This window comes from Poecile atricapillus, chromosome 19 (genome assembly GCF_030490865.1).
Source record: "Poecile atricapillus isolate bPoeAtr1 chromosome 19, bPoeAtr1.hap1, whole genome shotgun sequence".
NCBI lineage: Eukaryota > Metazoa > Chordata > Aves > Passeriformes > Paridae > Poecile > Poecile atricapillus.
In genome coordinates this window covers 8,762,938-8,790,180 of record NC_081267.1, presented here as the reverse complement: position 1 = coordinate 8,790,180, position 27,243 = coordinate 8,762,938, and the positions used below count along the sequence as shown (strand labels likewise).

Genomic DNA, 27,243 nt, shown 5'->3' with positions numbered 1-27,243 from the left:
TATACTATTACTGAGCTGAGCTGGAATCACTATACTATTACTGAGCTGAGCTGGAATCACTATACTATTACTGAGCTGAGCTGAAATCACTATACTATTACTGAGCTGAGCTGAAATCACTATACTATTACTGAGCTGAGCTGGAATCACTCGACTGCTCGAAGCTGCTCACATGCGCTTCGGGCCAGCCTTTCTCAAGGGTGCTTCTGGAGAAGTCGCGGTGCTCCGGGCTTTCCGCCGCCGCGGCAAGAAAACCCTATCAGATTTCTACGACATCCCACAAAATCTCCACAAATTTCCACAAAATCTAAGAAAAATCCAACAAAATTCTCCAAGTTTCCACAAAATCCCACATAATTTAAGATACCACAAAATTCCAGAAAAATACCACAACATTGCAGTAATCTCCTCAAAACCCTACCAAATTCCAGAAACATCTCACAAAATCTCCTCAATATCCTACAAAAATCAAGAAAAAACCCTATCTAATTCCAGAAACATCCCACAAAATCTCCATAAATTTCCACAAAATCTAAGAAAAATCCCACAAAATTCTTCAAGTCTACACAAAATACCACAAAATTCCACAAAAATCGCACAAAATTATTTAAATTTTGCAAAATCCCACAAAACTCAAAAAAAATCGCACAAAATTGAAAAAACAAAAACCAAAAACCCCTTAATCTTCCCAAAACCCTACCAAATCCCAGAAACATCTGACAAAATCTCTTGAATATCCTAGAAAAATCAAGAAAAATCCCACAAAATTCCACAAAATCCCACAAAATTGCAGAAATCTTCACAAATACCCACCAAATTCAAGAAACATTCCACAAAATCCCCACGAATTTCCACAAAATCAAACAAAATACCTCAAATTTCTTCACGTCTCCTCAAATTCCCTCAAAATTCCACAAAACTCCCACAAAATCTCATCAATATCCTACAAAATTCAAGAAAAAACCCACCAAATTGCAGAAAAAATCTGACACAATTCCCTAAATGTTCTGAAAACCCCACCAAATTCCAGAAACATCCCACCAAATCGCACAAATTTCCAAAAATCTAAGAAAAATCCCACAAAATTTTTCAGGTCTCCAGAAAATCCTTCAAGATTCCAGAAAAATCCCACAAAATTATTGAAACTTTTGCAAAATCCCACAAAATTGCAAAAAAATCCCACGAAATTGCAAAAAGTAAAAAAAATCCCTAAATATTCCAAAAACCGAACCAAATTCCAGAAACATCTCACAAAATCTCTTGAATATCCTAGAAAAATCTAAGAAAAATACAACAAAATTCCAGAAAATCTTACAAAATTGCAGAAATCTTCTCAAAATGCCACCAAACTCCAGAAACATCCCACATCTCCACAAAATACCACAAAATGTAAGAAAATACGTCAAAATTCTTCATGTCTCCTCAAATTCCTCAAAATTCCAGAAAACTCCCACAAAATCTTCTCAATATCCTACAAAATTCAAGACAAATCCCACAAAATTGCAGAAATCTTCTCAAAACCCTACCAAATTCCAGAAACATCTCACAAAATCTCCTGGATATCACACAAAAATCAAGAAAAATGCCACAAAATTCCCGAAATATCCCACAAAAGTGCAAAAAATTAAAAAAAAGCCCGAAAAACTTCTCAAAACCCTACCAAATTCCAGAAACATCCCACAAAATCTTCACAGATTTCCACAAAATCTAATACCTCAAAATACTTAATGTTTCCTCAAAATCCCTGAAAATTCCACAAAACTTTCACAAAATCTTTTCAATATCCTATAAAATTCAAGAAAAAACCCTACCAAATTCTAGAAACACCCCACCAAATCTCTACAAATTTCCCCAAAATCTAAAAAAAAATCCCACAAAATTCTTCAAGTTTCGTCAAAATCCCACAAGTTACCAAAAAAAAATCCCACAAAATTCCCTAAACCTTCCCAATACCCTACCAAATTCCAGAAATATCCCACGAAATCTCCACAAAATACCACAAAATCTAAGAAAATACCACAAAATTCTTTATGTCTCTTCTAAATCCCACAAAATTCCAGAAAAATCCCACAAAATTCTTTCAATTTTCTCAAAATTCCAGGAAATTCCAGCGAAATCGCACAAAACCTCCACAAATTTCCACAAAATCTAAGAAAAAGCCCTCACCAATTTCTTCTTGTCTTCTCAAAACACCTCAAAATTCCAGGAAAAATTCCCAAAATTGCCTAAGTCTTCTCAAAACCCCATCTAATTCCAAAAACATCTCTTAAAATCTCCACAAATTTCCACAAAATCTAAGAAAAACCCCCCGAAAATCTAAGAAAAATCCCACAAAATTGCAGAAAAATCCCACAAAATTCCCTAAATCTTCTCAAAACCCCACCAAATTCCAGAAACATCTCACAAAATCACCTCAGATTTCCACTAAATTCCACAAAAATTCCATAAAATTCAAGAAAAATACCACAAAATTCCAGAAAAATCCCACAAAATTATTTCATCTACATTTGTCTTGGGAGTTGTAGAACCCGGCTGCTCTTGCCCCTCTTCTGCTTGCCACTTGAATTTTAGCAGTACAGCTGCAATTGCCTCTTTCAATCACTGCTACCCACTGTGCTTTTGTCACAGGGAACTCAGGATTTTTGTTTCAGGCATCACGATCAGTAGCAGACATCAAAATGCTCCCACGTCCCTGAGCAATAAATCAAGGAGAATTAAAGCCACACAGGTCACATTTGCAGTGCTCAAACACAGCCCTGTTGCTGCTGCTGCTGAAATAGAATCAACTGACAGAGGCCATCACAGAAATTGCCTCTGCAGTGGCAAATGAAAAAATCCACCAGGAGAAAGAAAAAACAGAACTTTCCAACTCGCTTCATTGTTTCTTCTGAGCAGCAGAAGAAAAAGGAACAGGGCACCTTTCAGGCAGTTCCACAAGCTCAGGGTTCTCATTTCCTGGGGAATCTAAGATACAACTGGCCTTGCTAAAAAGGACAAAAGCAAAGGGAATGAATTGGGAATTATTAGAAAAAAATTACCCTTCTTACACACAAAGTTCACCAAGTCATTCCATGCATTTCTCCTTTTCACATTCTTTCTCTCATCCACTCAGAGGTCCAGCTTATCATGTTCTGGTGCTTATCATCAACTGATTGTGCTCTTGATTTCTACCACTGCAAGACATGTAGAATCATCTAAACTGAACACAGAAACAAACTCCCTCTGTCAGCCCATCTTCACATTCCAGATCACTTTCAAGATGTCCATGGGGCTATTGGAATGATGAGCTCTCCACTGCTGGCTGCAGGCTCTGGAGATTCTTTCTCCACATTCAGCCAGGCTTGTATTCCCCAACAATTCCTGGTAGCCCATCATGTTTTCTTTGGCTAGAAGAGGAACAATGAAAACCTTACCAATGGCACAACTCCCCAGTGCACAAGGAAAAGAAAGAACAAGTTGTCAAGTTCTTCAAATATTTGTCCTGCTTTGCTGCAAGAGTTGTGCTGCACTCACAGTGTGGGAAGCCAAGAGAAGCTGCAGCTGGGGGCACATCTTGTGACAGGAGCTGCGCCTTGATCTCCAGGACAGGTTTTTGGAAAGAACAGACAGGACTGGGGAGAAGATTCTGGGAAAACTGAAACAGCTTTTTTAAGAAATGAAAATAAATTGCAAAGGAACAACCAATATGTTTTTTTCTATTTTTCTCTATTTAATTTTTATGTTTCCCTTTTCCATCTTGCACTTTCTCCATCCCATTCATTCCAAATGGATCTCACCTCTAAGATCTGAGACTTGGCAAGTTTTAGACACTGTAAAATACCATGAGCTACACCCAGTTTTACTCCCCCTGTTTTACTTGGAAAGCAATGCTGGAGACACAAGTGCAGTGCTTGGCTCAGGTACAAATTCTGCATTCAGGGAATGTGCTCAGACAGTGTCTGACCCTCAGCAGGGACAAGGCACAGCAGCAGCCAAGGGCATTGCTGTGCCCCTGTGCAGGAGTCAAGACTCTGGCTCTTGGCTCACCAGGGCAAAGTTCCCGTGTTTGGCCAGGCTCAGGGGCTGCCCGGGGAGCGCGGGGCTCGGGGCGGGGCCGAGCGGGCAACGGACAAACGGACACGGGGACAAACGGTCCCGGTGCTTCAGTTGCAGCGGCAGCAGCGGCAGCGGCAGCAGTGGAAGCAGCAGCTTTAGAGACTTCTTCGATTCTTCTCCTCCTCACCCTCTCCCTCTCTCGGTCTCCCTTCCCCTGCGTCCCCTCATCTCCTAGTCGAATTCTTTGACTCCCTTGAGTCCCTTGTCCCTCTCCCGTGGTCCCGCACCCTATCCCTGTCTCCCTTTCCCGGTGTCCCCCTCCTCTTCCAGTTTCCCTCTCCCCGTACCCACCCGGGCCATGCCCCCGGTCCGCCCCCGGCCCCGGGCGGGGCTGCCCCGGCCCCGTCCCCGTCCCCGTCCCCGAGCATCCCTCCGCGGTCTCGCCTCCGCCCAGCTCTGGCTGTGCTGGCGCTGGCGCTGCTGGGCAGGCATCATTGCCTGGGGCTGGGGCGGCATCACTGCCCTTTGGCTCCACCTGGCCCGGCCCCGGCCCCGGCCCCGGCCCCGGCCCCGGCCCCGGCTCCGGCTCCGACCCCGGCCCCGGCCCCAGCCCCAGCCCCGGCTCCTCCCGGGGACCGCGGAGGACACAGGCGGCGCGGCCGCTGCCGCCGCCTCCGCTGCGGCTTCCCCGGCCCGAGCTCCGCCGCTCAGCAGCGCGGCCGCCGGCCCCGAGCCGCCGCTGTCGCGTTCCAAAGAGCGAACGCCTGCGGATGCCCGGCCCGGGGAGGTCGGGGAGCGCTCGGGGGCCGTTCCTGGCCCCGGGCCGAGCACTGACGGCCGCGTCTCTTCCCCAGGGAAGGCGCAGGAGGCCCTGCAGCAGCGGTACCGAGTGGGTTCACTGCTGGGACGCGGCGGCTTTGGCAGAGTTTTCGCAGCCACTCGGCTCTCGGACGGACTCCCGGTGAGCGGTGGGGCCAGCGGCGGGCGGAGGAGGAGGAGCGGGCGGAGGGGGCGGAGGAGGAGAAGGGGGCGGAGGAGTAGGATGGGTCTGGACACGGCAGGCGCTGAGCTGAATTCGCTGTTCCCTTTGGCTTACAGGTGGCCATCAAAAAGGTGCCACGGAACCGCGTCCGGCACTGGGGCGAGCTGGTGAGTGAGCGGGGCCAGCGGCAGAAGCCGGGGCGTGCCGGGCGGGGATGAGCCAGGACCCGGCAGGGTGGGAGCTGCCAGGACACCTGGAGGGAGAGCGGGCATGGGGCCAGCGGAGGGCACAGAGCATCCCGGGCTGGCTGAGGGCTTCCCGAGCCCTGGCACGGCCTCAGCCCCACTGACAGCACCGTGCTCCTCCCGCAGCCCGACGGCACCAGCGCACCACTGGAGATAGTGCTGCTGGACAAGGTGTCCACAGGCTTCCCCGGTGTGGTGCAGCTGCTGGAGTGGCTTGAGCTCTCCAGCTACATTGTTATGGTGCTGGAGCGCCCGGAGTGGTGTCAGGACCTGCGGCACTTCATTCGGGCACGGAGGTTCCTGTCCGAGGAAGAGGCGCGGGAGCTGTTCCGGCAGGTCCTGGCAGCCGTGCGGCACTGCACCAGCTGCGGGGTCCTGCACAGAGATATAAAACCGGAGAACATCTTGGTAGACCTGGACACCGGCGAGGCAAAACTGATAGACTTCAGCTGTGGCACCTACCTTCAGGAGACAGCCTACACTCAATTTGCAGGTGAGCCCACACAGGGGTAGGCTTCTGGTCCCAGCATCTCCTGGCCCAACATCTCCTGGCGCAACAAGGGTGTGGCAGGAGGGATTCTCCCAGGACTGGGGCTGGGGCAGCCAGCCTGACAAAATCCTCCATGGGTAGGGGTGACAGAGAGGGGGAGGCAGAACCTGTGCACCAGCTGGTTTGGTGTGCAGTTGAGAATGGGCTTGGACTGCTCTGCTCACCTGGTTTGCTTTGGTTCAAAATATGTTTTAGGCAATGCCAGCAGGGAGGATGTGGGTATGGTTTTTCCCCAGCACTGAGTGGGTATTTCCCTTTGTGTGTCATGGTCGGGCCTTGCCAGGGTTTCTGCTGCCCTCTTCCAGCACCAGTGACTTCGTTTCCAGCCCTGGGTTTGTACCCAAGTCCCAGGTGCTGGCGAGAGGGCAGCAGGTCACCCCATGGGCCACTGGGGAAGCCCCCACATGCCCAGGGATGCTGGGGTCAGGCTCTGGGAGCAGCAGCATCCCCTGATGAGCTCCATCCATATTCCATAGGAACACCATCATACAGCCCCCCGGAATGGAACGACTTCGGGTGGTACCATGGTGAGGCAGCGACCGTCTGGACCCTGGGCATCCTGCTGCACGAGATGGTCTGCGGGGAGCACCCTTTCAGGAGGGGCAGGAACATCAGATGGGGCCAGCTCCCGCTGCCACAACGGCTCTCCCAAGGTGAATCCTCATCTCTGGGCACAGGGGGAACACCAGTGTTGGGAGACAGCAGCAGGCTTGTGAGCATCCCGCTCTGGCAGCTGCTGAGGAGGTGGCACATGTCCTGCTCTCCTGCTCTCCTCCAAAACAAAAAATTGATGGGAAAGTTTAGGCCCAGCTCTGAGCACATCCAGCATGGCCTGGGCACGGGAATAGTGGGACAAAGCAGACAGGAGCCTTCTCCAACTGACCAGTGGTTTGTGGTTTCTCTCCCCAGACTGCCAAGCTCTGATCAGGTGGTGTTTATCCCTGAACTCCTTGGACAGGCCCTCATTAGAAGACCTGTTCCATGATCCCTGGATGCAGGATATTCATCAGCCCTAGAAGAAGGGAGAGAGCCACAGGCACAGTGATGCAGGGACCTGGTAAGTTACAGCTCCACACATGCCCTGGCAATCAGCAGCAAAGAAACCCAGACTTTTTTGTCCTGCCTGTGTCACTGCACTGGGCTCATCAAATGGGAACACACAGCCCTTGTGCTGGAGCTGAGCTGCTCTGCCCAGCACTGGTGGGCACCATCTGAGCTGGTTTTGCTTGTCCTGGTTCACTGACAGCCGGGCCCTGGGCAGAACCCTGACAGCCTGGGGTCACCCCAGGGAAGAAGGAGCCCCTGGAGAAGCTGGACCAGGTGGGGCTGCTGCTGCTGCTGGAGACATGGAGGAAAACAGCAAGGATGACATCCTCTTCCTCCACCTGGCCATTGGGAGCTGGCGATGATGGACTTTGATTCTGGCACCTTCTTCAAAGCCAGGCCCCACAGTGAATTTTCAGGTCAGTCCAGACCCAGGGGGATGCTCCCAGATTTGAGCATTGGCCGGGAACCAAAGGTTTCCCCTTTGCTGGGGCAGATGCAACTGATTCCTCAGTGGCTGCCCAGCTGGTTTTTGGCAGGGCTGGGGACGTGGGCTGGGGTGGTTACGAAATGGGAGTGGGATCCTGGCCCTGCCAACAGCCCCCACCACCCACCGTGCCCCGGGCTGGGGCTGGGGCAGCCAGCCCGACACAAACAAACCCCCATGGCAGGAGCACAGGTGGGACTCCAGAACCTGAGCACGGCTGCTTTGCTGTGCAGGCAAGGAAGGGCTTGGGCTGCTCCACTCCCCTGCTTTGCTTTGGGATCACCGTGATTTTGGGGGACAGTGCAGGGGAAAGGGAGAAAGCATGGGCTTGCCTCACCCATGGGTGGGTTTTTCCCCAGAATGTAGGGGTTGGGCCTTGCTCAAGCTTCTGACAGTGATAAGATTTTTTACCATTTTTCTTGTTTCCCCTTTTTGTCTGTAATCTATTTTCATTAATTTGTTGTTTGTTTTTCTAAAGGAAGCGTTCTAGGTGGGGTCCAGTCTGGATCAGGAAGTGCTTGGGACCAGCTGTGGCGTGGATGGGCCGTGCCCTTGGAGAAGACTGAGGACATCGTTTGGGACCAGCTTTTCTTCTGGCAGCGGATGGTGTGAGGTGGGTCCTCATCTCCTTGGCATGGGTGGGACAAGAGCTTTTGGGAGATGGCAGCGGGCACAGGAGCATCCCGCTCTGGGCAGCTGCTGAGGGGCTGGATCTGCCGTGGCTGGCTGCAGGCTGGGCACATGTCCTGCCCTCCTGCTCTGCTCCCAAAGGCAGCAGTGATGGGCAGCTTTGGGCCCAGCTCTGAGCACGGCCAGCATGGCCTGGGCACCGCGGCTGGCTGGGACAAGGGGACAGGAGCCTTCAGCTGACGGGCGGTTTCTGCTTTCTCTCCTTGCAGCCGGGCTCTGCGGATGCTGAGGCTGCTCTGGGCTCTGCCAGGGCTCTGCTGGGCTCAGCACCGGGCCGGGATCAGCCAAAGAAGAAACGGTGTGACCTGCAGCAGAGACTGGAGCATTTTGGCAATGCAGCTCAAGACTGCAGAGTGTCCACCTCCAAGGGAAAACATGACACCCCCCAAAAATTAAACTTGTTCCATAACTTCCATAAATTCCCTAAATCTTTTCAAAACACTACCTAATTCCAGAAACATCTCACCAAATCTCCACAAAATCCAATAAAAATCCCACAAAATTCTTCAAGTCTCCACAAAATCCCAAAAAATCCAAGAAAAATCCCACAAAATTGCAGAAATCTTCTCAAAACCCCACCAAATTTTAGAAACATCCCACCAAAAACCTAGAAATTTCTATAAAATTCCAGAACATCCTACAAAATTCTTCATGTCTCCTCAAAATTCCTCAAAATTCCACGAAAATCGCACAAAATCATTGAAACTTATGCACAATGCCACAAATCTCAAAAAAATCGCACGAAATTGAAAAAACAAAAACAAAAATCCCTAAATCTTCCCAAAACCTTACCAAATCTCAGAAACATCTCACAAAATCTCTTGAATATCTTAGAAAAATCAAGAAAAATCCCAACAAATTCCAGAAACATCCCAGAAAATTGCAGAGATTTTCTCAAAATGCCACCAAATTCCAGTGTCATCCCAAAAAATCCCCACAAATTTCCACAAAATCTAAGAAAAATACCTCAAAATTCTTCATGTCTCCTCAAATTCCTCAAAATTCCACAAAACTCCCAGAAAATCTCCTCAATATCCTACAAAATTCAAGAAAAAACCCGCCAAATTGCAGAAAAATCCCACACAATTCCCTAAATGTTCTGAAAACCCCACCAAATTCCAGAAACATCCCACCAAATCGCAAAAATTTCCAAAAATCTAAGAAAAATCCCACAAAATTTTTCAAGTCTCCAGAAAATCCTTCAAGATTCCAGAAAAATCCCACAAAATTGCAAAAAAATCCCACGAAATTGCAAAAAACTAAAAAACATCCCTAAATCATCCCAAAACCCTACCAAATTCCAGAAACATCTCACAAAATCTCTTAAATATCCTAGAAAAATCTAAGAAAAATACCACAAAATTCCACAAAATCTTACAAAATTGCACAAATCTTCTCAAAATGCCACCAAATTCCAGAAACATCCCACATCTCCACAAAATAACACAAAATCTAAGAAAATATTTCAAAATTTTTCATGCCTCCTCAAAATGCCAAAAAATTCCACAAAACTCCCACAAAATCTCCTCAATATCCTACAAAATTCAAGAAAAATCCCACAAATTTGCGGTAAAATCTGACACAATTCCCTAAATGTTCTGAAAATCCCACCAAATTCCAGAAACATCCCACCAAATCGCTACAAATTTCCACAAAATCTAAGAAAAATCCCATCAAATTTTCCAAGTCTCCTCAAAATGCCTCAAGATTCCAGAAAAAAATCCCACAAAAATATTTAAACTTTTGCAAAATCCCACAAAATTGCAAAAAAATTTCATGAAATTGAGAGAAACTAAAAAAAAGGCCTAAATCTTCCCAAAACCCTCCCAAATTCCAGAAACATCTCACCAAATCTCCTGAATACCCCACAAAAATCAAAAAAATGCCACAAAATTCCCAAAAAATCCCACATAAGTGCAAAAATTTTAAAAAAATCCCACAAAATCTTCCCAAAATCCTACCAAATTCCAGAAACATCCCAGAACAAAAAAAATCTAAGAAAAATACCTCATAATTCATCAAATCTCCACAAAATCCTACAAAGTTCAAGAAAAATCCCACAAAATTTCCCTAAATCTTCTCAAAAGCCCAACAAATTCCAGAAACATCCCACAAAATCCCCACAAATTTCCACAAAATCTAAGAAAATACCCCCTAATTCTTCATGTTTCCTCAAAATCCCTCAAAATTCCAGAAATCTCCCACATAATCTTCTCAATATCCTACAAAATTCAAGACAAATCCCACTAAATTGCAGAAATCTTCTCAAAACCTTACCAAATTCCAGAAACATCTTACAAAACCTCCTCAATATCCCACAAAAATAAAGAAAAATCCCATAAAATCCCACATAATTGCAGAAATCTTCTCAGAAGCCCACCAAATTCCAGAAACATCCCACCAAATCCCCACAAATTTCCACAAAATCTAAGAAAATACCTTAAAATTCTTCATGTCTCCTCTAAATCCCTCAAAATTCCACAAAAATCCCACAAAATCTCCTCAATATCCTACAAAATTCCAGAAAATTCCCACAAAATTCCAGAAAAATCCCACAGAATTTCCTGAATGTTGAGAAAACCCTAACAAATTTCCACAACATCCCACCAAATCTCCACAAATTTCTGCAAAATCTAAGAAAAATCACACAAAATTCTTCAAGTCCCCACAAAATCCCACATAATTTAAGAAAGATCCCACAAAATTCCAGAAAAATACCACAAAATTGCAGAAATCTCCTCAAAACCCTACCAAATTCCAGAAACATCTTGTGGGAAATGGAATTCTGAGGTTATTAGTTGTTAAATTAAGAGTTGGTTGTTGTTAATATTTGATTGATCAATTGCTGGAGTTTTTAGTGCCTTTACCCCTGGCTGTTTTGTCCGTGCTTCACCCGTGGTTATTTCTCCCTCACATCGTATCCCCTTCCCTTGGGTAGTGACGCCACTGCTCCCCAAAATGGCGCCTGAGGCTGCACGCAAATGGGGCTGGACTGAGTGCTGCCGGGAAACAAAAACCCCAAACAACAACGAGCCAAAAGGAAAATAAAGGACCAAGAGAACATATCCTGATGTAGTAAGAAGGAGGACCATCTTTCTACACCACCTGAACATGCTTAGAAGTGGTCACCATGACCGAAAGAACTAGAAAGGACTGACCCCCTGGACTACGAGCCAGTGAAAGCAATTTTCCTAGGGACTCCCGTGAGAACGGAAGGCCCAGCTCTGTCCCAGTGACAAAGCTGCACGGATCCTCCTCTTCTGCGGTGTTCTGGGAGCAGTGGCGGTGTGCGTGACCCCTCTGGCCCCCACCCCAGAGCTGTCCTGTTTAATAAAGGCCTTTTTAAAAGGAGCCGGTCTCCTGGCCCATTTTTCCCCCGTTCATAACAGGGGGAAAAGCCCCGGGGGATGGAGTGACCATGGCCCCATTCCCTGTGTCCCTGCACTGCCGGGGGAGGAGGCACAGCTGGGAGGAGGGAGGGGTGGAGGGAAGCTGGTTTTAAGGATCTTCCTTTACTTCTCATGATCCTGCTCTGAGTTTTTGGAGTTTTCTGACAGAAATCTCTCTCCTCCCCCACTCATCCACAGGAATTTGGGGCAATTTTCCCTTTTTGGGGGAAATATGAGCGATGCACTGATGCTTCTAATTAGCGCTGGGAGAAGTGAGTCTCCAGGGCTTCCCCCTGAGCCGGAGACACCGAACACCCAGGGCTGGGAAAGGTGGGCCGGGAGCTGCGGAGAACTTTGTTTGTGTTGGGAGCTCAATGGCGGCTCGGGCCGGGCCCGTTCCAGGGCTGTTCCTCATCTCCGCCCTTCCCCTCACACAGCCCGGGGGGCCCTGAGGGCGCGGGGCGGGGCTGTGCCGTGTGCAGAGCCCGCCGCTGGCTGCGATTGGCTGCTGCTGCCGTCACTCGTGGTTCTGGCGCGCGCTGATTGGGCAGAGCGGGGACAAGCCCGGCCCCGCTGGCGCCCCCAGGGCGGCCGTGGGGCAGGAGAGCCGCCATTGCCGGAGCGTCTGTGCGGGCCCGGCAGCGGCGGCAGCGGCCGGAGCCCGGTGAGGCGGCGGCAGCGGCCGGAGCCCGGTGAGGCGGCGGCGGAGCTCGGAGGCGGCCCCGGCCATCGCAGGTGGGAGCCGCGCTCGGTTCTGCGGGGGCTCGGGGCTCGCTGCGGGCCCGGGAGGAGGCGGCAGGGGGCTGTGGCGGGTGGGTTGTGCCGTGGCCGGCCCGTGTTGGCCCTGGCGTGAGGGCGCTGCGAGAGCGGCTGCCCGCGGTCTCCTTCCCGCTGGGGCCTCGGCAGGAGCCGGTGCCGGAGCAGCGCTGGCTCGTCCTGGTTCGTGTCGGTAGCCCGGAGGTGGCTGCGCTGTGCCCGGGGCTGGGCGGGAAAATTCCCGGCGCCAGAGGTTTGTGTGGCCAAAGGAGCCAGAGGAGTGGTGTCAAAGTGACTTTATTGCTGCCCAAAGGGAGAGGCCATGGGGCATTTGCCGTGCGCTCTCTCCAGCTGCTGGAGGACGCGGCCTCGTTTTTGTCCTGATTTTCCCGGCCGCGTGTCCCTGTCCCTTTCCCCACTGGCGGAGGTGCTTGGAAGGTTCAGACTTCCCCATCTGCCTCCTGCATGTCCCGGTTAATATGTACCCCCCACTTTTGTATAACATCTGATATTGATGGCTCTGTTAAGTCTTTGTTCTTATGGAATTCAGGAATTTAGCGGGACTTTGTCAGAGCAGCGTTCCTTGTCAATTAGTAACATTTTCTGAAACTGATGCTTTCTCCCATTGCTTCCTTATGTACAAATCCATATCTGCAAGCAGATTCACTCACTGACTCTTTTTTTTCTTCCTGGGTGTTCTTTGGTTTTGGGATTGCTCTCAGTGCCCTCATTCTCTGTCCTTTTGTAGCCGTTTGTGGCTCAGGAGGCCTGGCTGCCCCCTGCATCCCCTTGCTCAGCTGCTGAATGAGCTGCACTCAGCAAGGTGTCCTGCATGGTGAAAAGATGAGAGTTGCTGTAGAACCTAAGAGGAGAAAGTGCATTCGTTTAACCCATGGTCTGCCAGGGAAACATGGAGATGTGTTCCATTCCCACCTGTTCCATGTTGGGACCAGTAATGAGCTCCTTTCTTCTAGCCTTTATTATCTGTTTCACCACTTTTCCTTTGTGATCTATTTGCCAACAGCAGTTTGAGTCATTTAACTTTCCACAAACTCTGCCTCCTTTCCTCTTAAAAGATAATTGATCCCATCCCATGGTGAAATGTTGTGTTCCTCATTGTCCTGGGGTGACAATCCTGAGTGGATTGGTGAGCAGGAAGGTCAGGAGCTGGAGCTGTCTGGTTGGGTATTATTTTGAGGACATCCTGTAATCTAATTATGCCATGGAAATCGTAAATGGTTTCTCTGGCTCCTGATATGAATTTGTCAGGGTTCCCAGGGCCTGGTCCATGGTGTTGCAGGATTTGTTCTGGTGGCTGTTCATCTTTTCCCCATTTTTGGGTGCTCCCTCCAGCCAGGGCTCCATCAATTTTTGGCTTTTCTCTAATTAAATCAGCACATACTTGGATTCCCAACTGATTTCCCTTGGGGTAACAAAACCCCCATTGCTCTAATTCACCCTATATAACACAGAAAGTGAGAGCACAAGTTAAGGTGGGGACTGGGATGATTCCCGCCCATTTTTTATAGTGAAGTTTTCACAACAATCTCCATTTGCTGTTTTCCTTTGCAGCTTAACCAATTTCTGTGTCAGTCAGATATCCTCACCATGGGCTCTGCCTTCAGCTGTGCAAATTCCATCTGTGCCAGCAGGCAGAGCTTGGGGTGAGGGGCAGAGGAATTCAGGACAATTCCTCCCCCAGGCAGGAAGACCCTGGTACATTGTCCAGGCTTTGCCCCAGTGGCGTTAATTTGCATTTCTAAAGCTCCTCTGCTGGCTGCCTGGAATGAGGCTTCTCTTCCAGGGAAGCCAGGGGATGGCTCACATGGAGCACACCCCCCATTTTGTTTTCTTTTTTTTTTTTTTTTTAGGAGAATTTTCTATTAACTGTTTACCTTTTAAAAGGCCACATTTCAAGGTCTTCTGGTTTTCAAAATGCAGCTTAAAGGTGAACATGGAAAAACCCATCCCATAATTTTGCCATCACTAAGAGCTATGTACAAACATAAAAACAAAAATTAGAAAGCAATCAAGTATTTTCTTCTCCTCTGACTAAAAACTGATTGTCACATCCCTGGCCCAAACAGAACTGACACTATAAAAGTAGAATTATTACAAAAAATTCTTCTAATGCTGTAATCCTTCCACTGAAACTGTGAAAAGCAAAAACTTTCCAAAATGTCTTTAGAGAAATAAAGCATTACTTGATTCTGAACAGAATCATTTCAACCACACATAGTCTGTATGTGCAGAGAAAATCATTCCATGACATGTGAGTTTTATTAGACGTTTCCTAAACTTTATACAGTCTGAACCCATAGAAATCCATTTGTTTAGTGTTCATTGTTTCCATGTTGTGGAGTTCTTAGTGTTTGGTTTCCTGTTGCACCTGGATTTCTGTGCCTCTGATGTGAATTAGGTCTGCACTCCTGGATTTCCTGCTCAGCCTTTTCCAGACCAGGTGTCTCCAGCTGTGCCTGGGGCAGTGTCTGGGGTAGATGTTGGTTGATGTTTGCTGCTGGGCCTTGATGTTTTGTTGATGGTCGTTGTCTTTGTGGGAATCTTTTGGGCTATTCCCAGTCTGTTGAGATGTTAAGCTCATCTCTGCTGAGTGGTGGAACATCCCTTAAAAGAAAAACCCTTTAAAATTCCTTTCCCCAAGGCAAATGCAAACCAAGCCTGACTGGAGAAATCAAATAAAAAATAATTTTACACTTGGTCTATTTTCTAATACTCTAATCCCAGCCAGCCCAGAGTGTAATTGAGAGCCAGAGTGGAATTCTCCCGGTGCCTTCCCCAGCAGCTGTGGCGAGGGCAGGCACAGAAAGCCCTGAAGCTCCAGCAGTGCCAGCCAGGATTGTCCCGCAGGGGCTGGAGATGCCAAAGGAGGGTGCCCAGGCCGAGGATTTGAGCAGAGGATCTGTGGGCAGGCCCAGGAGCTTCCCCCGCTGGGGAGCCCTGGCTGCTGCTGCGTTGCCTTCAGTGCAGGCTCAGAGGTGGCCTCCCATCCTCCTGCTGCAGCCGGGAAATCCAAATCTCTGGGGCTTCAGAGCCCTTGAGCCGAGGCTGAGGGGTCCCCCCGTGTTCAGCTGTGCTGGGGCTGTTTCTGTGCTCAGGGACACTTGGAATGGGCCGTGCCACTTGGCCACCAGAGCTGCTTCTTTCCACTGCTTCGGCAGGACCCGATGTCCTGGTTGGGTGTGTCGTAGTAGAGATGGACAATGACACCTGTTTCTTCTTCCATCATAGCCAAAGCTTTATTGCACACAGCTTATATTTACATGGTTATCAGAAGGCACCGTGCTTAATTCCAGTTGGTTGGGAACTCAGTTCACTGGTTGGTAATGGTGAGTGTACACGTCAATCCAAACTTTTCTCTCTAACAATGTTTACATACTTTTTCTACTGATTCCCATGGGACAGATCCCTTGTTACTACAGGTGCACTTGTTTTTCTCCCCAGGAATAGTTTTTTATGCTAAAAAACTTTTCATTCTCAAGATGTTTTTGCATGGGAACTTATCAGGCTAGCTGCTAGCTACACTTAGCTGAAGTAACAAATCCTAAACCATGATTTTACAAGTCCTTTCTTTTGTAAGGTTTTACCTTAATGTGACAGGGTGTTGTGAACAGCAAAGTCCAAAGGTGGGTGTGTCTCAAATCTCTCCCAGCCCCGGTCGGGATCTCTCTCAATTCAATGCAGGCATGGGTTTCTTCCCAGCCCCCTCTCCAGGCTGTTCAAACAGGAGGCTGGGTTAAACCCTTCCCCTGTCCTCAATTCTAAATCCTCCTGTGCTGCTGAACAAGTTTCATACTGCAGTCACCGAGCTCTGCTCATCCATTTAGAGGCTCTGTTGGGGTACGTGGGAGAAGGTGAGGAGGGGTCCCCAGGGGTCGTGTCCCCCCTCGGGAGCACCTGTGACTCCCCCATGTCCCCCCCATGCCGGGCTCACCCCCTTTTGTCTCTGCCAGAGCTCCTGACCCAGCTCCTGCTGTGCCCTGGGAGGGGCTTTGGGGAGCCCCCCTGGGACCCCCTTGGATCCCCATTCCTGGGCCCTGGGACCCCCCCGCATCTCCTTCCCCAGCTCCGGGACCCCCTGCACCCCCTTCTCCTGCACCAACAGCGCCCTGCAACCCCTTTCCCGGGGATCCTCCCCTGCCAGCCCCTGGATCCCCCGGTTCCGTCAGCCCGGGGACCCCCGGAGCCCCATTCCCGGCCATCCCGGGGCACCGCACCCCCAGGCCTCCCTTTCCAGGGAAAGCCGAGCTGGGCACGGGGCTCTCCAGCCGCTCTGGGATTTCTGATCACCCAAAGGAGAGGCAGAGAGCAGCAGAGAGAGGGAGAAGGAGATTGGGAATCGGGGCTCGGGCTCCCAGCGCCCGCTCCTGCTCCGCCGGGGCTGGGGAGCCGCAGCCGCAGGAAAAATGGGATCCGCGGATCCCGGGGCTTCCCCCGCTTTGGGCCGAAGCCGGCGGGTTCCAGGCAGAGGTTGAGCGCAGGGCCCGGGAGTTCAGCCCAGTTTGTCCCGGGGGTCCCGCAGTGCGCGGCCGAGGAGGGTCCCGGGGGATCCCGGGAGGGGATCCCGGGGAATTCCCTGGAATTGCCCCGTCCCCTCCCCCCGCGCTCCCTCGGCACTTTCGCTTCCGCCTTGGCCGCCCTGCGCCGCCGGGATCTGCCCGGCGACCGGTGACGTCACTGCAGCCTCGGGCTGCCACTGGCGGGCAGCAAAGAGCGGCGCCAATGGCGGGGCCGGAGGCGGCTCTGGGGGCGGGGCCGGGGCTGTGGGCGGGGCCGCAGCGGAGCAGCGCGATGGCTCCAGCGCTGGGGCCGGGGGCGCTCCCGGGGGGCGGCGAGAGGTGAGGGGGACCCCCGGCACCGGGACTCTTTGATCGCCCACTCCGGAGCGCCGAGGGGCCCCTAAACCCCCATTCCTGGGCGCCGCCATCCCACCGAACCCCCATTCCCGGCCGTGGGTCCCACCCTGCACCCCCTTATCCGGCACCAGGAACGCCTGCACCCCTTTCCCGGCCATCCCGCTTCTCGCAGCCCCAGAGCCCCCTTCTCCTTGACCCATTTACCCCCTGGACCCCTATTCCTGCCTCTTCCAGCACCCAGCCCCTCCTTTCCTCAGCACTGAGGACACCCGGGACCCCTATTCCCAGCCATCCCGGCTTTCCCTGCCCTGTCCTGGCAATGGGAACACCGGGGACCCTTGGAGCTCCCTTTCCTGGGTACAGGAACGCCCTGAACTCCAGCCATGCCACATCTAGCCAGCCCCAGCCTCCCCTCTTGTCAGTCCTGGCATCCCCAAAGGCCCTTCCCCGTTCCCCCTTTCCTTCAGCCATGACCCACCCGATCCCAAATCTCCAAATGTCCCCCCAGTTCTCCTCTCCCTGCGTTCCCTGCACGCGGCGCTGTCGGAGCCCGGCCCGGGCTTCCCGCAGTCCATGTCCATGGGGTCCCTGGCTGGGATCCCCTTCCAGTGCCGCCGCAGCGAGCGGGGCCGGGCGGAGCCGCAGCCGCCGGGGATGGCGGCCGGAGCTGAGCCGGGATCTTGGGATAGCCAGAGCTGGGATATTGGGATAGCCAGGGCTGGGATCTTGGGATAGCCAGGGCTGGGATCTTGGGATAGCCAGGGCTGGGATATTGGGATAGCCAGGGCTGGGATATTGGGATAGCCAGGGCCGGGATATTGGGATAGCCAGGGCCGGGATCTTGGGATAGCCAGGGCCGGGATATTGGGATAGCCAGGGCCGGGATATTGGGATAGCCAGGGCTGGGATATTGGGATAGCCAGGGCTGGGATATTGGGATAGCCAGAACTGGGATATTGGGATAGCCAGGGCTGGGATATTGGGATAGCCAGAGCTGGGATATTGGGATAGCCAGGGCTGGGATATTGGGATAGCCAGAGCTGGGATATTGGGATAGCCAGGGCTGGGATATTGGGATAGCCAGAGCTGGGATATTGGGATAGCCAGGGCTGGGATATTGGGATAGCCAGGGCTGGAATATTGGGATAGCCAGGGCCGGCACAAGGAGCGGCACCGGCACGGGGCCAGCGGGGAGCTGCAGATGCTGCAGCAGCGGCACAGCCAGAGCGGGGCTGAGCGGGGGGAGCCGGGGCTGGGGGATCTGTGGGGCTGCGATGGCAACTGTGGCACCGCCATGGGGATCCCTGAGATCCAGGCTGAGGGATTAACAAATTCCCTGGCTCACAGCTGCAGGGAATGTCTCCAGAAATATGTCAGATATGGGCGGGAGGTGCTGGAGTGTAAAGGTGGGGAGGGCAGAATTCCCATGGGAATATGGGAATGGGAATGTGGGATTTGGGAGGGCAAAATTTGGGAACCTGGGAATGCCCACGGAAATTCCATGGATGGATCTCAGACATCTCATTCCCATGGGACCTCCATGGATGGATTCTACTGCTGTCCCATTCGCATGGGAATTCTGTAGATGGATCTCACTGCCATGCCATTCCCATGGAATTCTATGGGCAGATCTCCCCATCCCACTGCCATGGGAGCTCCAATCCGGTTCCCCCCCTAACCCCATCCTAGGGATCGCCCTGTTTTTTGCCATCCCCACCCCCCACAAGACTCTTGGGGGTCCCACCATGACCCACCCAGCCCCACCAAGCTCTTCCTGGGTCCCCCCTCATCCCCTCACAATGGGAATTCCTGGAAGTCCCCCCGTGTCCCCTCCCCCAGGACTTTGGGGGTCCCACCCGACCTGTCCGTGCACCCCCAGATTTCTTCCACAGCCCCCCTGTGATGGTGGAGGGCGGGGGCCGAGCGCTGGTGCCCCCTTGCCTGCAGCAGATCCAGCGGTGAGGGCAGTTCGGGGGGTCCCTCAGCATTTGGGGTCCCTGGGATTTGGGGTGACCCCCCGGGTCCCCCAGGATCTCCCTGAACACGCTGACGCTGCCCGTGCACAGTGAGAAGGTTCAAACCCGGCACGGGGTCCCCAGCACTGCCACCCGCATTGCCCAGGTACCCCCAAACCTGCCGAGAGCCCCCAAATCCCCCGGGACACCCCAACCTCCCCGGGATCCCAAACACATCCCTGGATGCTCCAAAAACTCCCCAAGACTGCAAAACCCCATACAGACATTGAGAAGGTTCATACCTGGCATGGGGTCCCTATCTCCATCACCAGCAGGTTCCCCAAAACAGCCTTGGGACCCTCAATTCCACCCCCAGGATCAACCAAATTCCCTCATCGGGATTCCTGTAAACCCCCTTGGGAACTCCAAAAAAACACCGCGGCCCCAAAAACACCCAGAACTTCTGAAAACCCCCAGGAACCCCTCACAAAGGTTTACACCCAGCACGGGATCCCCATGGACACCATCGGCATCACCCAGGTACCCCCAACCCCTCCCGGGACCCCCAACTCCTCCCGGGGCTCCACTGCCGGAACCAACGGGAGTGGTGTTGCCCTTTTAAGAGGAGTTAGAGTGGGACCCGACAATACCGGGAGCCCTTAAAGCGGCCATGGTAGAGAGAACCCCCAAAATCCACCCTGGGGGACAAAACATCCCCTACAGGGGCTTGGGGTGGGGACACCCCTAAAAATGTCACTTAAAGCCGTCATGATCCCCCCCTAAAATGGGGTTTGTGGGGCTGCAGCTGTGTAAACACCCTAAAATGTGGAGGAAGAAACACCCCTGTAGTGGTGGGATCTCCCCAAAAAAGCCTGAAAAAGAGAAAAACTCCTCTTTAAAGCGGCCTGAAGACCCTGAAAGGCCCTGGAAGAGGGACAAGATCCCCTCCTCTGCTGGGGCCTCCCCGAGCCGGGAACTCTCCCGTTCCTGCACTCGGGGGAGCCCCGAACGACGGCGGCTCCTGGGCTGAGCCCCCCTCAGCCGGGGCTGCGGGGGGAACTGGGGGGGCTGGGACGGGGCTTGGGGGTCCTGGGGTGAACTGGGGGACCCTCAGTGCTCCCACCTCCCCCTGTCCCCCTGTCCCGCCCCGTTCCCATTGTTCCCCCAAACCTCCGCTGCCCCCAGCTCGGTTTGGGGGGGACCCAGCCCTTTCCCATCGTGTCCCGGCCCGGCCCCGCTCACCCGAGGGCTCCGAACCACGCCCAGGGACAGAGGAGGGACAGAGGAGGAGGAAGAGGAGGAGCAGGAGGAGGAAGAGCTGGAGCAGGCAGAGGAGGCTCCACGTGCGCTCCCCGCTCTCTGGATCTGCAGCTCCTTCGGGACCATCGCCCCCCATCCCGCAGGTGCCCGGGGAGGGGGAGCTCGCCCCAAATACCCCGGGGCTCCCTGGGTTTGGGGTTTTTGGGGGGGATGTTTGGGGATGGCAGGGCTCCAGAGCCGAGCCGCAGATGCCCCTCGGGAGGACCCCGGGGGTCCCCGGGAGGTGTTTTTGGGGGGGTCCCGGTGGCAGCAGAGCTCCGGCAAAGGGGCCGGGGGGATGCGGGTCCCCCCGCGGTGGGGGTTGGGCTTCCCGGGCCGGGCCCCCCAAACTCTGCCGGGGCCGCGGGGGCGGGGGGACCCCGGTTTTGGGGAAACCCGGGAGAGCCGCGGCTTCCCTGAGCGGGGACCCCGAGAGGGGGGGACCCCTGGGATTGCCGGGACCCCGGCGGGGGGTGCTGGGGCTGGAGGGGCGGCACGGCCGGGAAAGGGGTTCGGGGCTCCCGGTGCCGGCAGTGGGAGCCCAGTTGCTCCCCCCGTGTGGTTCCAGTGTCCTCGGCACCGCAGGACGAGCCAAATCACTCCCAGTCATTCACTATTAGGGTACAATTTGTCTCCATTTTCCCCAAATGTTGTCTCAATTATTTCCCCCACTTTTGCTCCATTTCCCCCCAATTTATTCCCATTTTTGCACAGTTTTATTTAATTTTTCCCCAATTTTCCCCCATTTTTATTTCGTTTTTTCTCTATTTTTTCTCCATTTTTCCTCATTTTTATCCCATTTTCATATATTTCCCCCATTTTATCCTATTTTTTTATTTTTCCCCAAGTTTTTCCCCATTTTTCTCCTTTTTTCCTCCATTTCCCCCTTTTTTTATCTCAATTTTTCTCTATTTTTCCCTATTTTTCCCCCCATTTTTCCTCCACTTTCCCTTAACTTTTTCCTCATGTTTTCTCATTTTTTCAGTTTTTTTTCCCAATATTTAATCTACTTTTTCTCAATTTCCCCATTTTACACCACTTTTGCTCCATTTTTCCCCAATTTTTTCCTTATGTTCTCTCCTATTTTCTCCATTTTCTGCCATTTTTCTCCCATTTTTCCTTCACTTTTACCATTTTTATTCCCTTTTTCTTCCATTTCTCTCCCAGTTTCCTCCTTTTTTTCCCCATTTTTATCCCAATTTATTCTCATTTTTCCCAATTTTCTTCCATTTTTTTCTCCATTTTTTCCCCAATTTTTCCTCCATTTCTCTCCCATTTCCAGCATTTTTTCCTATTTTTATAGCATTTTCCCCATTTTTCTCTCATTTTTGCTCCATTTTTCCTCCATTTTTCTCTTTTTTCCCATTTTTTCCAGCTTTTTCCAGATTATTTTTTTCTTTCTTTTCCTCACTTAATCCTGGATTTTTTCCCATTTTTCCCAATATTTTCCCCAATTTTTTTCCTCCCTTTTTTCCCATTTTTCCTGATTTTTGCCTATTTTTTTCCCAAATTTTTCCTGTTTTTTTCCTGGTTTTTTTTCCTATTTCTTTTCCTGATTTTTCCCTCATTTTTCAAATTTTTTTTCAATTTTTTTCCCATTTTTTTCCTGATTTTTGCCTCTGATTTGTCCCAATTTTTCCCCATTTTTTCCTGATTTTTGCCTGTTCTTTACCTAAATATTTCTTGGCTTTTTCCCATTTTTTTTCCATTTTCCAAGGGTTTTTTTCCCTGCCTTCTTTTCCTCATTTTTTCCCTGATTTCTTCCTGGATTTTTTCCCAGATTTTTCCTGGTCTTCTTCCTCCTTGATTTCCTGATTTTTCCCCTGTTTTTTCCAAATTTTTTTCCCCCATTTTTGTCCAGATTTTCCCCCATTTTTTCCTGATTTTTCCCTGTTCCTTTCCCAGTTTTTTTCAGGTTATTCCCTATTTTTTTTCTAAATTTTCCCCTGATTTTTCCCTGTATTTCCTAATTTTTTTTCCTGATTTTTCCTGATTTTTTTCCAAGTCTCTTTCCTCTCTCTTTTCTTGATTTTCCCCATTTTTTTCCTGATTTTTCTTGATTTCTTTTCCTGATTTTTCCTCTTTCTATTTCTGATTTTTTCCCAATATTTTCCCAATTTTTTCAAAAATTTTCCTTGATTTTTTTGTGGTTTTGTTCCCATTTTTTTCCCTAGATTTTTCCATTTTCCTTTCCCAAATTTTTCTGGTTTTCCCCAAATTTTTCCTGATTTTTCTTCATTAATTTTTTTTGATTTTTCCAGGTTTTTTTATCCTTTCCCTGATTTTTTTTCCCCTGATTTTCCTTTTTTTTTACAATTTTTTCTGATTTTTTTCTCAATTCTTTTTCTGATTTTTATGCAGTTTTTCCCCAAATATGTCTGGCTTTCCGTTGATTTTTTCAATTTTTTTCCAAATTTTTCCCTGATTTTTTTCCCAGGGTCTTTTCGTCTTTCTTTTCCTGATATTGTACCTGATTTTTTCCCAATTTTTTTCATGCTTTTCCCACTTTTTCCTGATTTTTTTCCTCTTCTTCTCCCAAATTTTTCTAGTTTTTTCTCAGTTTCTTCCCAAATTTTCCTGGTTTTTCCCATTTTTTTTCCCATTTTACCAGATTTTATTCCTCTTTCTTTTCCTGATTTTCCCCAATTTTTCCCAGTTCTTTCCCAGTTTTTTTTCCTGATTTTCCCATTTTCCCCAAATTTTTCCTGTTTTTTCTTGATTTTTTCTTTCTTTTCCTATTTTTCCTGATTTTTCCTCATGTTTTCTGATTTTTCCTGATTTTCCCATTTTTTTTCTGCTTTCTTTCCTGATTTTTTTCCCTGAGTTTTCCTTGAGGTTTCTCCTTTTTTTTTCCCCCAAATTTTTCCTGGTTTTGCCAACTTTTTGTCAAATTTTTCCCTGTTTTTCCCAAATTTTTCCCATTTTTTCCCTGCTTTTTCCCCAAATTTTTTTGATTTCGCCCTGGGTTTTTTTTTTCTGTTTTTTCCCTGATATTTCACCTTTATTTTCCTTGAATTTACCCTGGTTTTATTCCCATTATTTCCCCATTTTTCTAGTTTCCTTTGCACTCCCAGTCTGATCCCAGTCACCCCCAGTATGAGGCCAGTGGCCCCCAGTTGCTCCCTGTCAGTTCCAGTATAACCCCAGTAGCCTCCAGTGTGATCCCTGGGACTCCCTGTCTCTCCCAGTATATCCCAGTCAGCCCCAGCACGCTCCCAGTCATTCCCACTTCCTCCCAGTTCCTCTCAGCATGATTCCAGTTGCTCACAGCCACTCCCAGTCAATCCCAGTATGATTCCAGTCACCCTCAGTGGGATCCCAGTCTCAGCCAGGGACCCAGCTGCTCCCACTGTGATCCCAGTATGATCCCAGTTGAGTATGATCCCAGAATAGTTGCAATTCTTCCCAGTTCCTACCAGTATGATCCCAGTTGTCCCTGGAATAGTCCCAGTCCATCTCAGCATGGTCCCACTCACTCCCAGTGCCCCCACTGTGGTTCCAGCTGTTCCCAGTATGGTCACTGTCACTCCCAGTATATCCCAGCTGCCCTCAGCATGCTTGTGCTCATTCCCAGTCATTCCCAGTTACCCCAGTAGGGTTCCAGTTACCCCAGTACAAACCAGTCCCTGCCAGTGCTGCCACTCCTGGGATCCCCCAGCCCTCTCTGTGTTCCCCCCTCCCGCATCTCCCCAGAGGAGCCCCAAGGGCTGGCAGTCCCCAGCCAGGGTCCCCAGCCAGCCCCAGGTTGGATCTGCAGCCCCCAATTTTCCCAGTTTCCCTCTCCATTTCCCTGGGCCGGGTTCCCCCCGTCCCCAGCGGGTGGGAGCAGCGGAGAGCCCCGCGCTGCCCATCCCGACCTGTCCCGGCTCCATCCCCGCTCCTGCCGTGGGCTGTGAGGGGTTTGGGAACGGGGCACCGAGGGTGTCACTGCTCCTGGGGGAGGAGGAGGAGGGATGGAAGAGGAGGGATGAAGAAGGAGAGAGAGAAGGGATGGAAGTAGGAGAAGGAGGTGGGGTTAGGGAGGAAGAGGAGGAGGAAGGATGGAAGGGGGGGAGGAGAGGGAGGAAGAGGAGGGACAAATGAGGATCAGGGAAAGGAGAAGGAACCACGAGGTCAAGCACTCCCCGAATTCATAGCCCCTCACCCCCCCATCCCACAGGTGACCGAGGAGGGGGAGCTCAGCCCAGATATCCTGGGGGGTCCCTGGGTTGGATTTTTTCAGGGGGGATATTTAAGAATTAAGGACTCCAAGGCTGAGCAGAAAATCCTACTTGGGGGGACATTGGGGGGTCCCAGCATCCCTAAGTGGGGAGATGGAAACAGGGGGAAGTTTTCAGATTCCTGGCACTCCCAGCAGCCTGGGGAGGGCAGGGACTGAGTAGGTGGGGAACCCTCAGTACAAGCAGGACCCTCAGCAGCTGGGACAGGGGGAAGCCCAGAACACCAAAAGGGGAGACACCAGAGATGGGGAACTCCTGGGAGGCATTTTCAGGGCTGAATCTTGGTGTTTGTGAGGTTTTTATAGGCCAGTTCTCCGGGTGAAGCTGGTGACTTCTAGAGATGGACTTGGGTTGAGGGACCTTCAAACTGAAGATACTCTTCCCCTGTTTTACCCAAACCAGGATTTTGCATTCCCAAATCTTGGCCCGATGGAAAAAGAGGCTGCGAGGAAGAGGAAGATGCCCCAGGACACCCAGGCAGGTGAGGAGGAAGTCAGTGCCCCTTTCCCCCTCTCTCCTGCTCCATCTCCCAGCCCAGCCTGGCCCCCGGCTGCAGGACAACCCCGCTGCCGACGCCGTCCTGCCGGGGACGCACTGGGGGGATCTCCTTCCCCTTCCCTCTGGCACGGAGGCAAATCCCATCCTCTCCTTGTCCTTCCTCCCCCAGACAAGGAGCTGAGGATGGAGACCAGGGAGGACAAATCCCCACGGCAGAACCTTATGGAAGAGGCCATTTTGAGCAGCTCCACAGTGCAGGAAACCAACGGGGAGGAAAAGCCCTGGAGATCCCGCAGGAGGAGGGGCTCCAAACCCATCCCAGGGTGCTCTGAGGAGGAAAGACCCACCCTGTGCCGGGAAGGCGGCCGGAGATCCAGCCAGGGCTCTGAGCTGGTGGTCCATGAGCAGCTTCAGGATGGGGAGAAGCCCTACAAGTGCTTGGAGTGTGGGAAGAGCTTCAGCCGGAGCAACAGCCTGATCCTCCACCAGAGGACCCACAGTGGGGAATGGCCCTACGAGTGTGGGCAATGTGGGAAGGGCTTCAGCTTCAACTCCCAACCCGTCATCCACCAGCGCATCCACACTGGGGAGAGGCCCTACGAGTGTCCTGAGTGTGGGAAGAGGTTTCAGAGGAGCTCCACTCTCCGTGTGCACCAGCGGATTCACACGGATGAGAGGCCCTTCCGCTGCCCCGACTGTGGGGAGGGCTTCAAGCGAAACTCCAACCTCATCACCCACCAGCGCATCCACACTGGGGAGAGACCCTACGAGTGTCCCCAGTGTGGGAAGAGCTTCAGAAACAGCTCTAATTTGACCATTCACCAGAGGACCCACACTGGGGAGCATCCCTATGAGTGTGGGGAATGTGGGATGACCTTCAGTCAGAGGTTCCATCTGACCATCCACCAGATGATCCACACTGGGGAGAGGCCCTACGAGTGTCCTGAGTGTGGGAAGAGGTTTCAGAGCAGCTCCACTCTCCTCAGGCACCAGCGGATTCACACGGATGAGAGGCCCTTCCGCTGCCCTGAGTGCAGGAAGGGCTTCAAGCGAAACTCCCACCTCATCACCCACCAGCACATCCACACTGGGGAGAGGCCCTACAAGTGTGGGAAATGTGGGAAGAGGTTTCAGACCAGGTCCAGTCTCCTCAAGCACCAGCAGATTCACATGGATGAGAGGCCCTTCTGCTGCCCCGAGTGCAGGAAAGGCTTCAAGGACAACTCCACCCTCATCAGGCACCGGCGCATCCACACTGGGGAGAGGCCCTACGAGTGTCCTCAGTGTGGGAAGAGCTTCATCCAGAAATCTCACTTGACCCAACACCAACAAAAGCACCACTAAGGGGAGCCCTGTGAGTGCCCCAAGTGCAGGAAGAGCTTCGTGCGCTGCCCCAGCTCCATCCCCCATCAGAGGACCCACGGGGCAGGACCTGATGATCCACGTTCCCAGTGATTTGTGGTGGGCAGACACTGAGCTAGTGGTCATTATATTTTGGTTTCAATTATCTTTTGATTAATCTTCATCCCTTTAAAACCAACAAATAGTGGTAAAAATCAAGAAATTCATCAAAGGCATCTAAAACCTCACATGTTACTAGTGCTACAATGGAATCTGGGAGATACATGGGAGTATTTGGGGGTATTTGGTGTAGTTGTTTCCATTTCTTGGCACTCAAAGAGACGAGAGGGTTTGGTCTGTCACCTCAAAACCACTCAGTGCCACTGAATCCTACTCAGTCCCTCTCCAAAATTATTCAATTCCACAGCCCCTCTGGGTGTGATGCCTTAAGTTTTATATTTTTCGTATTCTGCGCTGCCTAGGTTTGTAGCTTTGAACTTCATATTAATTGTTAGTGAGCTCTCTTCACAGAGTAGGTAGACAAAACAATTCCTTTTCTAGCTTGATACCAAGGACAATTGTTAGAAGTTTCAGGTCCAAAAGTATAAACAAGGGTGGACTGAAGAGAGAAAACAAGAAGTACAGGACTTCATCATCTGAAGCTGTAATTGGACAGTTAACAGATTGCAATATCCAGATGGACCTAAACTTCTAAAAATGTGAGACCTTGTGATCACTTGTCCATTTTTGTGACCATTTCTTGTTCATCCTGGGTGTAGCCCTGGCCAGGTTCTTGTACTGCCCAAGGTGTATCCTTGAAGGCCTTTTAATAAACTTTATTCTTAACTCTGTCCAGCCTCTGTTCTAGGTCAGCCTTC

At 51.0% G+C, this 27,243-nt stretch overlaps 1 pseudogene; it reads left to right on the top strand.

Moving 5' to 3' along the window:
- LOC131586389 (zinc finger protein 208-like) overlaps nucleotides 1–27,243 on the top strand; it is a 77,024-nt pseudogene that overhangs the window by 16,017 nt on the left and 33,764 nt on the right.